This window comes from Strigops habroptila, chromosome 6, assembly GCF_004027225.2.
Source record: "Strigops habroptila isolate Jane chromosome 6, bStrHab1.2.pri, whole genome shotgun sequence".
Lineage (NCBI taxonomy): Eukaryota > Metazoa > Chordata > Aves > Psittaciformes > Psittacidae > Strigops > Strigops habroptila.
In genome coordinates this window covers 42656541-42672361 of record NC_044282.2, presented here as the reverse complement: position 1 = coordinate 42672361, position 15821 = coordinate 42656541, and positions in this window count along the sequence as shown.

Sequence of the window (15821 nt, the reverse complement as noted above, 5' to 3'; positions counted from 1 at the left end):
AGGGATATTCCATACCATGTGATATCTGTTCAGCAATAAAAGCTAAGGGAAAGGAGGAGAAGGGGGAGCATTCATTACTATGTCTTCTGGAGCAACCGTTATATGTACTGAAGCCTTACTTCCCAGAAGTGGCTGGACACCACCTGCTAACGGGAATAATAAATCTTTTGTTTTCCTTTGTTTCTACAAAAAACATGGCCTTTGCTTTTGCTTTTATTAAACTGCCTTTATCTTAACCCACAAGTTTTTTCCATTTCACCCCTTCCTCTGCCCCCATCCTGCTGAGGAGGGGAGTGATAGAGCATCTTGGGGTGCACCTGTGTCCAGCCAACGTCAGCCCACCACAGTTTCAATCCAATATTGCGCACAAATGTATGAATCCCAGAACCTCACGCTTGCATTCAGTTTCCAAAATATAGCCTGAAGGAAAACTCTGAAAAGTTAAAACAAGGCAGAAATTTTAAAAGCTGTCCTTTGTCTTTTTAAATGTTGCCTTTCAAGTTCTCTATAAATACTTCTATGTATTTTATAACTGAAGTAAGTTACCTTTGACAACTGAGGTTTTCCATTGATTACTCTGAATATTTCATTCAACAAAAACAATGAAAAACTTGAGTAAACACTAGTATATTCTAAAAGGAGATATAGCAGTAATAGTCACGTATCTTCATGTGCCATACAAAATAAGCTAAAATTAGCTTAATATTCAATAAAGACTCAAAGAATTGTAGAATGATATAAAATTGTGAAAATAATTTTAAATATTTTTATAAGTAGGCAGTTTCAAACCAGCACAGTGAAACCTCTTTCAACAATGTAAGAGGTCAAAACTTTGCTTTCATCTACATTTGCAGCTTATCATATTGTAAAGCAGGGTAGGTCTACCTAGTCACCACATAATTTATACCAGTCACTGTCCATTAATTGCAAGACAGTGACATTAACTGTAGCAGTCCTAACGAAACCACATCAATTGCTCACTGTAGATGGCTATAATAGATCTCCCTTCTCAACCCATGCTGAGTTTTCTGAGAGCAGTAGTGTTGCTAAACCAAATGTCAGAATCCCTTTTTATGAGAGATTAGCTCAAGTCTGAGTACTTCAAATATGCTTAAGTTGCCTTGTTAAACAATTTTTTCTAAGTCAGGTAAGTACATATTTTTAGTAAAATAATTTGAGAAACTTCTTCCATGAGGGCTAAGTTTGGCCAAATTAGTTCTCATTAGATATAACAGAATAGGTTATTTACAAAGTCAATATAGTTCAACTCTATGTCTCAGCACTTGCTAACAGACTGATGAACCTTTTCTGATGAAAACTGGTTTTAAGAGTGATTTTCCAGAACTTCGTAGCTTCACCAGTTCACAAAAAATGCAGTAGACACCTGTCCCCTGTGGTATGTAAATAGAATGCAAGAGACAGAGAACAAAAACTGACATTAGAGAGTTCTCATCACATCCCCTTGGCCCCTGAGTTATGAGTTACAGTGCAGGACTTTCCTGTTACCTTCTTCGATGACTCTGGTTTAATTAATCCCTAGTTTATTCTGAATGTAATTAAATAAAACTGCAGACGTGATTTTTCCCCCTGTATGACACAAAATTATGTGAGAAGGAGGAAACAAAAAAGACTTGCAAGAGACTAGTCATCTGGCAATACAGGGTTACCCTACTGTTTCTACTATGTAACACAGGATAGCAGAGGTGATTGGAATATTTAGGGACCATAGATAATCAAATTGCAGGTAGAAAAATCTTGTGGTGTTAAGTATGGTTCTCACATCTGCATTTTGTCTCTTTTCTCCCATTACAAAGTGTAAAGCCAAATAAAACAGTTTATTCAAATAAAAGGCAGCTAAAACCCATTACTTCCCAAAGAAAATTAGATCACATACTGTGAGGGATTTTGAGAAAACACTCCAAATATATTCTTACTTTTTGAATTGCCAAGGGGCTTCTGCCATTCTTTTTCATACTAAATAAAGAAAAACTCCTGTTAGCCTTATGAAGTCCTGCTCCTGTAACACGTTCAACAGATGTCTTCTATTAGGAGGAGAATGCCTGTAGGGTGTAAGTCCTGTCTAGTCAGACTTCTTTAAACATGGACATATAAGGGATGCAGATACTTTGCCAGGATTATCTGTCTCTTTTTTTATGATGGAACCTCAGTGAGAATTTACACAGGAATGAGGGAAACAAACCTGCAGAAAAAAAAAAATCAGAAAAAAAAAAAGGCATAAAATATTGAGGGAAGTACATATACCAGTTAGTAAAGTTCCCGTTGTGATATTGACAAAGTAGCTTGAAAAAACTACACGAATCTGAAAAAAATAACTTCTAGTTGGTTATTTACATTTAGATAAACAAAAGTACATTTTTTACAGCCAAGCTTAGGCTAGGTAATAATAAAGTTACATGTTGCAGCTAACTTTTAGACCCCTGAAACTTGAACTCAGATCTAGTCTCTCGATAGTATTTGTGGATGCTGGGCACCTCAGAATAGGATGCAAATCCAATAGCTCACAGGACACCAGGTCAAAGCAGCTATTAGAAAAGCTATGAGAAGGAAAGTGTGTCTTTGAACATCCCTATTGCTGAATTGTCCCTGACATGCTTATTTCTGTGCTGTCAGAAGCTAAGGAGGATTTAGTGTTTTATTCCAGAGAAATACTAAGAATGTGATCCTTCCATCTTATACCGATTAGTGCATACTCAAACACCCCTTGTGTAGTGTGGGAAAGACTCCACGTTGTTCCTCAGTCTGAAGGAGCCTCACATGCATTTACAGACACACGCATCTTAGAGTGACTCATGTATTTCTCTAAGAGTTGTTGTTTTGCAAGAAAAAAGGACACTCTTCATATCTCCTATAGCCATTTTCTACATTGAAGGATTTAAAAATCATCCATGTTTTCAAATTTATGAAAAAATAAGACATAACACTGTTACCAGGTGGCTAGGACAATCTACTGGGAAAGAGGAGGATTATTTATTGAACTGGTAACTATTTAGTATAAAATGTAGAAAGTGAACTAGGAGGAGGATTAAAATGGAGCTGCCTTCTCAGCAGAGATGCCTGGACACTAGGCTATGAAGTCACATTCCATCCTCCAGGCTCTCTCTCTTTCTGTCTCTCTTACTCTCTTAATCTTGAACTCCTTCTAGAAGGCAACACAGCTTCTGAAGAGATGCAAAATGTCTGGTCAACACCACCCGAAGCAGCCTTAGAATAATATTCTCATGGAGATGTATTCTCCTCGAGCGCATGATCCCCCTTGGGCTGCATATGGCATACAATTCAGGTTCTCTGCTTTCTTGATGAAGGCTGTAACTACATGCTACTATACAGTGGGGAAGAAGGATTGGACTGAGCTTGGCTGAGCTTGGCACAAAATTGTGCTCAGGTTTACAAAGGCTTCTATTTATACAGGGCACCTTGTGCCAGCTCAGTACCAATCCCAGCCATATGGTGGAACAGAAGTAAAAGATTTCTGCTCAGAGTTCTCTAAGCTTTATCTAAATGCTTTAAGCATGTACAAAATGAGCAAAGTGTAGGAAAAGGGAGGCTGCATGTTAATTTAGCATTTAGGCCATTAAACTCTGTCTTTCCTAAATGAAGAAATACAATAACGTGGGAAAAGCTTATATAAAAAATCAGTTTTGGCACCATGCTACTGACTGCAAAACTGAAGGCAACTGTGAATTTAAATAAATTTAAATAAGGAAAAGCTGATAGGGTCAATGTGGGGAGCAAAAGTGGTTATATGGGGGTAGGGCAGTTGGTAGAGCTAATGCAGTTATTTTACAAATGAGGACTAACTATGATAGTTGTTACTGCTCAGTAGAGAGCTTTGCACATTTAGACTGTAATAATGTTAATCCTGTCATCTCATTTGAATATAACTGAAAAATCACAAGTATTTATTGAAATAAGTCTGGGGTAAATATTAAAAAGATGCATTTCTATGCTTTTATTTTTAAAGAAGTCTCACGTCTAAGGGTTTTTTGAAGGTCAGAAGAAATATTTTCATAGACTTTGACAGGAAAAGGGTATTTTTATGGAGCTTAAGAGGGCTGTATGTTTTACTAAATGCTCTCAATACCAGAGACTCTTTATAGATGACAGTTAAAGAGACCCCAAAGATGGCTGAACTTCTTCATGCTAAGAGGCAAAAAGACATAAATAAGCACCTGCTGCATATTAGGGGATCTAAGTTAAATGTAAAAACTGTGCTCATAGTTGCCCAAGATGAATCCTCCTGTTGTGCAAAAAACTGGTTCTACTTAAAGATTCAGGGAGATCTAATACAAATGAGTGATTTACTTTCAGGTACTTAAAAACAGCTATAGAAAAATTACCTTATTACTGTTTCAAAGTTATAAAATAAAAAATTCAGAAATGTCTACATTAAGGTTTCCTGTGTTAATCTCAGTTTAACTTCTTTATGTTTATTAAATGATCATTTGTGTTTTTCCTAAATTTATTCAGTTTTGAGCAAATCATGCAATGATACATCCAATTATTATAAAGTACAGAATCAATGTATATTTGTAGTAACTTTAGTTTACTTGTTTATTGACACTTGAAATATCATTCAATATCAGTCCTGGGATGACTTTCTTTTCAGCGCCTGTTAGCATGCTTCATCTATTTCTAGGGCTAAGTTTATATATGAAATACAACTATGTTCTGTTGTTTGGGATAATTTTTGGGGAAGGGAGGTAGAGAAACACTACAACTGAAGTAATTGTAAACCACAAAAGGAGCAAAAAAAAAAAAAAAAGCTAATAAAGCATTGTAATTTTTCATAAGGTCTACAAGAAACCTTGTAGTTAGTTCAACTCCCCAGTAAGTTATCATTTTAAATGTAACATATATTGGTAACATAAATTTACATCTCAGAATCTAAAGCTCTAGCTCTCAATTATTCAAAAATCAATGGGTTTTTTTGAACAGTCAGATAATAAATCTAAAATTGGTTTAATTACACAATTTAGGGAAATTAAGGAATAATTTTAAAACTTGGTATTGTATCATAGCACATAATACGTATTTGTGAATAATTTACCATAGAGAAGTCAAAGCCAGCACTTTATGTTGATATTTTATCCAGCAACAATTTCAACAGTGTTCCTATAGAAAAAAAAAACCACCCCACAACCATATTTATTTTCTCCATGAATTCTGAGATTTTTGTAACACTTTTTTTATGAGCAAGCAAAAGAATGTAAGTATTTTTAGTAAGCACAAATTCTGGATTACAAAGTCTTCTGGGCATGTTACGTCATTTAAGAACTCACTCATGAATAGAAAACACAAGGAAGCATCTGTGAAAAGGTAAACACTTAAGTCTGATACAGAAAACATAACACTTTTAATTAGGTTTGGCAACGGAGTACTGACTTTTTATTCTGAATGTGGGCAGCAACCTCATTTATATAATAAATTGGGGATGCAAAGTCTGTTGTTTAATGCATGCGAGAAGTTCTAACAAAGTTTCTTTCAGACCATGGAATATTTTAAAACTTATTCATATTATTAGGAAAAAGACATTTATGTGTTTTGTAACGAAGACATATATACACATGTATAATAAAGATGTATATATAAGAAAAGCCTTGCTTCATACTGCTTTTTCTTAACTAGATCCCAAGTGGGAGGGAACCTTATGATGGTCTTCCGAAGTAAACTTACCACAGGTCACATATCGAGCAAGTCCTGTGGTGGAGAACAGAAATGAGGCTTATTCCAGCACTGCACTCCTTATAGTAGTGCTGGCAAATTCCTGACACTGCTGCCAGGTTTGGCACCATGCAAGCACCAATAATGATAACCTAAAACACGTTTAAAAACACAATAATTTTAGCTAGTTCCTTATCTTTCTGAGATATTTGCCTAAATTTAGGGTTACAATTATAGTTGGACTGAAAATCTAGTTTTATTTTTGGATTCTGATCACACTTAGGTGTATGACAACACAAGAAAACAGCATTAAATGAGTGAAGGGATGGAATTCAGCCTATCAGTATGGCTAAGGCTGGATTAGAAATTGATTTAGTGTCTGAGACAAGAAGACTGAAGATCTAGATTAATTTCTGGATCCTTCAGTGCCTAGAGAGCTAATACAGAGGCATATAAGTGTCAGGGACAATGGCTTCTGCTTAGTTTGAAGGCAGATGTGAACTGCTCATTTAAGAAAAGCTGTAAAATCAGGACTTGGAGAGATGAAGGACCATAGTGTCATTGATAGCACTTGAAAAGCACAAAGAGCTGTGCAAGACCTGATCCTGGAGCTGGTTAGTTTTCTAGATGTTATGAGGTTCTGGGTATAGTTATCAATAGAAATAAAGTTCAGTCCCGAGACTATAAAAAGAATTCTCCAGCATGTGAAGGTTTTACCAGCAACGGTAAACTAATCCATACAAGTATGGATTAGAGTATACCCAAAAAAAAGCTTTGATTTAACTTTGTGAATACCCAAAAAAAGCTTTGATTTAACTTTGTGAATATGAAGAAGAGATTAACAAGATTTTTTTTATGGTTCCTGTAGTCCTGCACTCTAGAATGCATACTATGAGAGGCTCGAAGTGGGTCACATACATGGCATGGTATAGTCCACAACTGTAGGGTACAAAGAGAATTTCTATTTTGGGTGGAAGTTTAACTTTGCAAAGGAGGAACAGAATTTTTCAGTTCTTTATGTGTGATTTGCAGGGTCAAATAGGTCAGAATTAGATGGATCTGGCCAACAAGTCTGTTGTTAAAGTTTGGTTTATATTTCATTTCAGTTTGACGGTTAAGTTTAAAAAGTACTGAAGCTGCGGGCTACATATAAATCGTAAGACTCACAGTCAGGGACAGAAAGTGTTAAATGGCTAAGACTATTTATGGAAGCTGCGAAAAAGGCAGAAAACAAGATCTGGAAATTGCAGAAACAACTCTCTTACAGCTGATCTCCTGTCTCAAAAAGAAAAAAAAGAAAAAAAAAAGAAGAAAAAAAAACCATCCCCGCAAACCTAACTGTAATAAATAACCTCCTTTCACCAACAATCAATGACATTAGGCTTTCCAAGACCATCCCTTGTCTTGGCTCAGAAGATCCTGAACTGTACTGTAACCAGCTTAGCTCTAGAGGCCTCACTTTATAGCACCTGATCTTTAAAATAAGCATAAGTATACATTTAAATAAGATATACAATCTAAATCTGTCTCAAATCTATGGAAAACCCACTCACCTCTATTGCTAAATTTTTATCCCAGCTTTGTGAGACTTTGTAGTTCTAGCTCGATGGAACAATAAACATAGATTTTGGGTATCTTTTGCACTAGTCATTAGACATCAGCCCCTACTCTAGTCTTAACCACAGTTTTCCTTTAAATACTAGTCTTTGCTTTAGTTTACACAGGCTGCAACAATCAACTTTTTTCAGTCGCTGATGAACTGTTATACTGCCTTACAATCATTACAGCACTCGTCCTAGATTTATGTGAAGCATATTCAAACCAGAAATAAAACCATTTACCCAGGCCAGCTGTGGGATCATCCTAATTCTGCAGGCATTAGAAAACACAAAATTCTCAAAACTTTTCAGCACCTCTTGTACAGATCACATTTAACCCTTTCCTCAGCTATGCTTTAAGGGCCTGGAAACTCCTTAAAAGAACTTCTTAGCCCTATATGCTCTGCTTGGTCTAGCAATAAACTTAATTTCTTCATCTGATTCTCTCACCTTATTTCCACTCCTAAACCTGATTAAAATAGTAAATCCTCCAACAGAACCATCACACCTAAAAAATCAAAAGAAGTAATTTTTTCTAAAAACATTCATCCTCATTCTGCCTCTGCAAAATACATCTGAAAAAACTTCATTATCTGCTGTTCCTAATACTACTCCATACCATAAAATTATCCCCACACTTTACCTTTTCCATAGAAGTATGATCCCTTCCTTTGCAGAACTAAACTTCTCATTCAGACCAAAATCAGCTAGAATTCTGGTCCTATAGACCTCGCAGGAAAGACAAAGCCATTATGGGGCTTGGTCTGGACCTGGCAAGGTTTAGTATCTTACAGTTAATTCCCAGGTTACTGTAGGCTGAAAATAAGACTGAAATTAAGATTTGAGTTTGGTGTCAGTAGTACTACTGGGGAGAGGAGATTATAGAAATTTGAGGATATAGACATATTATGCATGGTGCTTTCACCTCCCCTCCTTTCACCCTTTTTGTGTTCCCCTCAGCCCCCCGATTTTGAGATTAAATTTAAAAATATGAGCAATTGATTTCTTAAGATTATTGCTGGATTTTGCTAAACATGCAGAAATTGGGTGAAGGCTGGGTCTGGAATACCTGTATCCTTTTTCTCCTTAACCTGAACCTGATCCTGAAACGTACATCTACATTTAGCCAGAAACAAAAAAAAAGTGTTTGCCCTGGTGGTTTCAATACTCATCTTAGCTCTGCATGGCTTGCAAGATGCCTGCAAGATGAAGTTCTTCAGTATCTATCCTGCCAGCATGAACTGCATCACTGTTCCTAATCTTTGCTCTCAATTTGCATCTGTTAGTCATAACTGCCACAGAATGAACCATGACTCCCCGACTCCTGTTGGCACCAGCTTTTATTTGAATAGCATGGGCCTTTATTCCAGTACTGTATTATCAGCCAGTTGGTCTCACTTTATAATACTTTGTAATGATAGGAAACTGGTGGGGACTATTATCTTACCTGAGGATTTAGGGAGGAATGAAATCTCCTGGCTGCAGCTGAGTGCCTAGGCTTTTGGAAAAGGTGTGAGGTTCTTGTATAAGATGCAGTAAAAATTTAACTTTTTAGAATTCTCAAAGGACAGCAAAAGCAAAGCTTGAACTGACAGAGGTGGATGGCTCCAGTGTAATTACTACCCAGCTATAATTCCCATCTATTGAATTCCCATCTATTGATCACTGATTTATTGAAAATTAGCAGTTTATAATTTTAGTAAAGATTCCACTTAGGAGCATAACAGACATTAATTCAAAATGAGATGGGTGCTGGATGTGACACAGGTAAATGTTTTACAGCTGTTTCTCTAGCTACTTTGGTACGGTGAAAGCGGGTTTGGGTTGAATGTAAGGGTTCGATACCGAGCAGGGACAAGGGCCTGAACTGAAATTCAGCTCCTAAGCCACCTGAGGCCTCCAACACAGCTTCTCACAGCTCTTTCACAACTCCTTTCTCAGCAGTCTGATCCCAGGTGATACGGCTGCATTATATCAGAGCTGGCCTTGACCACAGGTAGTCAAACTCCTCAGAGAGGGGAAAAGAATGCTGTTGTTGATGCACACATAGTCCTAACAGCAAGAGTAGGTGAGAAACTTCTACCATGAAAGCTGAATGCATGTGTGCTAACAGGGAAAAGGCACATATAAAAGCAGATCAGTTTCTCAGCTCATTTCTCAGTTATGCTTGCAGTATTATCCCCTGTCCACATTGTTGCAGCCCATGCACGAGAGAAACCCCAGATTAGCCCACCGATACTTCAGCTGAGATAAGGGCATCTATATGTTCCAACATCCACAAAAGGTAATTGTGGCACGAGATGTGTCACAGTCAATAAAGTCAGATTTGTCACACTTTGTAACTAACATGGTTGATCTATTCACTGCCTAACTCTTTAATGTTATTAACACCCATCTTCTGCTACTCTTTTACTGTATGCTGCAGGCTTTCTGTACTCAGAAGTTGTGCAATCTCCTGTATATAAGTGTCCAAATACATGCATGTCCTTAAAATCAAAACAAACGTCTCTGAAAACTTTCCAGGCAGCTGCTGAGGATAGAATCTCTGCATCTCTGATTGTGCCTCAGTCCTGAAACTCAAGAGCCAGTTGAAAACAACAAGGACTTGCTAAACATAATACATACAGGCCCTGTATATTATAGTAGTCCTTCACAACATGCCACAGAACCCCATGAAGATCAACAACTTGCTCTTTCTTACTGAAGTAAAATACAGTACTGGTTCATGGATACTCTAATAGATCCTGAGAATGCTTGTCATATATTCCTATTGAGTAACTAGTAAGATCTAGCCTTTAGTTTTAGTCAATGCTAGACTACATTTTGCCTTGTGATCTTCCATTCCTTCAAGAATTCCTGCAGCAGGTCTGGGATTTCCTAAGCTGCCTTCCACAAATTGCATGGTTTGACAACCAAAGGAGGTCTGGATCTCAGTGAGCCACAGTCATAGGAGGAGGACTGCTGGTATCACTCCACCGAACAACTCTTGATCGCTGTTTCAAAAGAGTGCGAATGTAGCAATTCTACCCAGGGAACAAAACAACAAAGCCCATCTTCCTCAAGTAAAGACATTTTTTCAGTTACTACAGAAGAATCAGGATATACACAATAGCAGCCCTGCTCTTTTAAAATCCACAAATACTTGAAAAATTGGTATGCAAGCTCTCCTACTCCTTCTAGCCTGGACCTTAATTCACTGAGGTAGAAATTAACCTCTGGGGCTTATTGCAAGCATATGCGTATCATTTTATTACGGAACACAAATAGTCGATTTGCTAGATTCAGAAGAAGACACATGAACTCTATTTGAGGGAACTAACAAAATTAGTTCTTGTGAGTCATCACTGCATTGCTGGTAAAGTGAAAGTATTCGGAACAGGAAGAATAGATTAATTAGCTTTAAACTTGAACCCTGCAAAGCTTGCAGGGCTAGGATAAAACCAGGAACCAGCAGGCATGTAATGGTTTTTATTTTATTTTCTAGAAAGTATGGGTAGGTGGTTTATGGGGGTAACAGAGCTGAAGAGCAAAGCATACTCATCTACAGGATCATAATGATGGCCAGAGATCATACTGGTCATGGGTCTTTGGCTTTGGTCTACAGTAGAGTTAACTCTGTTTCCAATTAAGGCTTCTCAACAGAAACTGCTGATATTTTATTTATTTATTTGTTTGTTTATTATACAGATTTTATGAGATCTCCAGGAATAGCTGGAGGTTTGGAGCCATTAGTGATATTTAACTCTGAAGCAAGTATGATCATAGTATCATATAAGAAAAATAGTTGGTTTTCAGCAACTCAGAATAGGTTATAGTGAATGATGGGATCCTGGGCTACTGTTAAGCTAACAGTCCGGTTTGGAGATGGGCTATGGTTCAGGACTGCAAATAACTGGCACGAGTGCTGTACAATTAAAATCTTTGGACGAGTAGGGTGAAGGCTGGAGTTACCAAGAATGGTTTATGGTTAACATTTTCTAAATTTACTTCTAAATATAAAGTAACTTGTTGCTGCCATGAGTAGCAGCATAAATAACCTGTGACTGCATTTCTCCACCTACCCCCATAAATAAGCAAAGTAACCACCGTTAAGTAATTTAATACTCCCGACACACAACAGCAACAAAATAAGATATGGAAAATCTGAGGAAGTATCCTTGGGAAGAGAAATAAAAGAATATTACAGCCAGTGCAGAAACAGCAACCACTGAAAGTGGAGGAGGCACTACCAGCCTCAATCAACAAAAAAAAAAAAAAAAAAGAAAAAGGTGACAAGAACAAAATATATGTGAATGCTTTGCACTGGTGAACTCTCTGAAGTTAAAGGAACTGAATATGAACAGACCTCTGAAGTATCTCTTCTTTGGGTGTGAGAGGGTTTCCCAATACATCTGCCCCATAAATCACGAACAGATCTTGTTGATGGAGGCTACTTAGCACTGCCAAGACTTTTGCAGTAAATTCAGGCTCATGTTGGAAGACAAACTATCCAACTTCCCTTGCTGACTGCTCATATGTCCTCTATTCAAGTCTATCTCTTTGGTAGATTGATTGCTCTGCAGGCTTATAACTAAAATTTAGATGGGAGGTGGGATTGGGATTGCAGGTTACAGCAGCAGTAACAAGAAGCTAAACCCCAAGAGCTAGCAAGTGGGCTGGTTCCTGTAGGACCAAAATGTTTATGACTGCAGGTTCCCATGCTGTTGAGTTATGGTTTGGTTGCTCAGGGATTTCAGGTTGTGTCAGGGCCCCTCAAAACCTACGTGGTTAAAATGAGGACTGTATGCAATGTGGGCAACTGATTTATCAAAAACTATAGGGAAAAGCTGGTTCACTGACTTTTATTAAATGTAACACTGGGCATGATATTCTTATTAATGACATCTTACAAATGATGACAGAAAGCATATTTATTATTAGATTCTATGAAATTTGCAGAGCAAGGGTGTTGGACACCAGCAAGGGTGAACTGACTAAATTCTGCAGTTGATATAAACCAAACTGGTTAAAAACTATGGTTAGGTTGGAAATAAGTTTATAGTTATAAAAATAGGGACTGAAGATGCTAATTAGTTGCTATTTTTTTATGGTGTCCTCAGAGCTCAGAGAAAAGTTAGAGCCAGGGACACAGTTTGTAGCTGATTCTGAGGTAATTGAAGGCAAACAGGCTCTGGATAGACTTAAGATGTAGCACCAAACTACAGTCACAACTGTCAGTTTTGATTCTGATAGCTCTGGACTGCAACGAATACATTTCTTAAATGTATTTAATTAAATTTCTTAATGGCCGACACTGAATTTTCTCTCACCCATAAAATTCCTGAAGAGTGGTCATGCCTGTTGAAACCAAGATTCCACACAGGCCAGCACCCAGACTTTATCAATAGGGCACACAGGAAATAGCACAGAAGTGCATGCATGTAATGATACATTTATCAGAAAAAAGTTACTCTTGGAATCCCCAGGAGCTCATTCACGCTTCAGAGGAAAGAGGTGTCAGCTTTTTAAATTTGATAGCCTTTTATTTTTTTCCATAGACTTTTCCAGTCACCTCTGAATACATTTAAACTTTCCCTATTTGGACCATCCTGTGTCAGGGTGTTTTGCAGATAAAGCAGGCATTTTAAGAACTGCTTCCTATCATCTGTTTTGATCTAAGGCCCCCAGACCTTGCAACGGAAAGCACAATCATTCCTATTCACTACTCCACCCATGGCACTCTTGATTTCACAGACCTCATCTATCATGTACCCCTTACTCATATAATTTCCATGTTGAAAGTCGTAACCTACTCAGTCACTGAGTAGGTTAGGACTATCCCCTGTACAGAAGCTATTTCACATACCTGACCACCTTTGTCAAAGTTTTCAGAACCTCCTCCAGTACTAGCATGTATTTCTGCAGTGCGGAGAGAGGAGGGAAAACAAGTGCAGACAGACCACCCTGCTCCATAGAAAGGGACGGAGTTGTTTATACTGTGTTCTCTGTTCTTTTTTAAGTAGTTCTTAATACTGACTTGATTTTGAGCACCAGGATGACATTTTTAACAAAACTATCTATTCTAATTCCAAGACATAATTCCAAAAAAATAGTAGTCAGCTCAGAGATCATACTACTTTCTGCATAGTAATAAGGTAATAACTTTAGATTATTTTCTCCATCTATTTTCCTTAACATTGCATGTATCTATACTGAGTTTTATCTGCCATTACAGTGACCATCCAGTCTTCTAAGACTCTTTTTTGATTTTTCACGGTCAGGATTTTCTGAATAACTTCATATCTGTAAACACCATTGCATTTTCCAAGGAATGCCTCATTTATGAATATGCTGGAAATTATCGATCTTAGCACAGATCCCTGAAGGGCTCTACTGATAGATAACTTTCTTGTACTATGAAAATTTACTCTTGACTCCAATCTCCGTTTTCTGTATTCTAGTCAACTATTCACCCATATAACGACTTTGGTCCTAATTCAGTGGATGGTTTATTTATATAGGAGACTTTTGAGAGATTTTGTTGACTGTATCAGATAGATTTCCCCAATGCAATCTGATTCCTTCAAAAAAAGCACAGTAGATTTTGAGGTATGATTTTCCTTTACAAAAGTCATGTTAATAACACTGAAACACAATGATAGGTAGCTAAAACCACCTGAACTATAGGAAAGCTAACAATGACAGAAAAAAAAAATCCATTTGTAGCACAGCTAAGAGTGAGGAATTCTAATGCACTGAAAAAGAAATGAATCACAGCAATGAAACGGGCCTTTTAACTAGACATGAATTGTTAAATTATTAATAGTGCAGAAAAGGAACATTTATTCAATTAATACTTTCGTTCTGTCTTTAGAAGAAAGCAGGTAAGATACATGGATCACATAGGAATAAATGAAAGATCCTTAATTCACTAGTAACTGAGAAAGATATTAGACAACATCAAAAACACAGAAGCATCTTACAGGCGGTAAGATGTTTCCAGTAACACTTTATTGTTTGCTGAGGAAATATCTGGCCTCCTGATTTTAATTTTATTTATTCATTACAGTGAGAACGAAACTGTAGAAGACTGAAAACACTGATTATTTTTTTTGTCACCATTCGGGATGAGGAAATGGAGTGATACGGATGATAATTGATTAGTCTGATTCTAGTCAGCGGTAAATGAATAGAAAATTATTTTTAAATTAATAAATAAAGAATTAAAATATGGGTTTCTAGTTAATCTCAGTCAACATAGACTTTACAAAAAAATAGGTTTTGTCAAACAAAACGGGACGGATATTTTTTTAGATAGAGTTTTGTTGCCAAAAGTAACTGCACAGATATCATATTGTTAGAGAGTTAAATTATGTGCTACAAATACAATAACCCAGTGCCATCGTGTAGGAAAATGACAGAATGAATTGGCACTTGAGTTTACTAACAAAAGATATACAGCTGTAAATCTAGATACAGCAGTAGTGAGACTGTTACTGGCATGTTATGAAACTTTTGATATTTCCTTTTACAAAAGGATGGGTGGGGGGAAGTGGAAGTATCGCAAAAAAAGAACATAAAAACAATTTAAGGACTGTAGAAAGTGAAAAAAGAAACATTCTAATAGAATCTGGAACAAGTCAGTGGTTCTTGAATAACATAAAAATCTGTTAAAATGGGCAAGTAAACACAATAACTTACCTCTGTTTTCTTCCATTAGCTGTGATTAATCCCCTGATGTCTGAATGGTTAATTGGGGCTGGCTTCATTAAGAACTTTTCTAGAGACATAAAGTAAATGGATATTTCATCAACTGAGAGAACTAGGACCAAGGTTAATGTGGTTCTACTAAGTTAAGTATCACCTGAATTTGATCTTCTGTAGATATTCCTTTGGGTAAGATAAGAGAGAACAAAGCAATTTTCCTTTCATGGCCACAAAAATGTACCTGTTTTCCACATTATCTGGAGCAACTAATCAGAGCACCAATTTACTCTGGACACATATTGATCAATATTGAAATACTGTTTCTTTTCCAAAGTATGCTACAGAAAACTGCCAGATTCATTTGCCGTTCTCCTGGGATACACTGCTGACAGATAGCTGTTCTGCTATCAGGGTCATCTCACCTTGAATATAGATTAATATAAATAAGATGAAAATATCTATTTTTGCAATGAACATAAAACCCAGAAGTTTTTCTGTTGTTTTTCCATGCCTCACTGTTTGGCAGGTAACTGCTTGCCTACACAAGGACTTGCTTGTTGAACACAGCAAGTGTAACCTTGTTTGTGGGAGGAGGAGGGGGGGAATTAGCATTTTCTACTAAGAAACACCGTAAATGGATCATGTTTCTTTAATTTCTGCTCCTTCACCCCACTTCTCAGACTGAGAACTTACTCTTCCTACTACATGAAGAAAGCTAGTATGATGTTTTTAAACAAGGCAATATTTCATTAGAGGAGCACTCCTTTGTTAAAAATAAAGTTCTGCTGGAATATTTTACCTTCTATCAACCGCTGACAAACCACAAATGCAGCTCCCTAGTAAGCTGCACCAAAC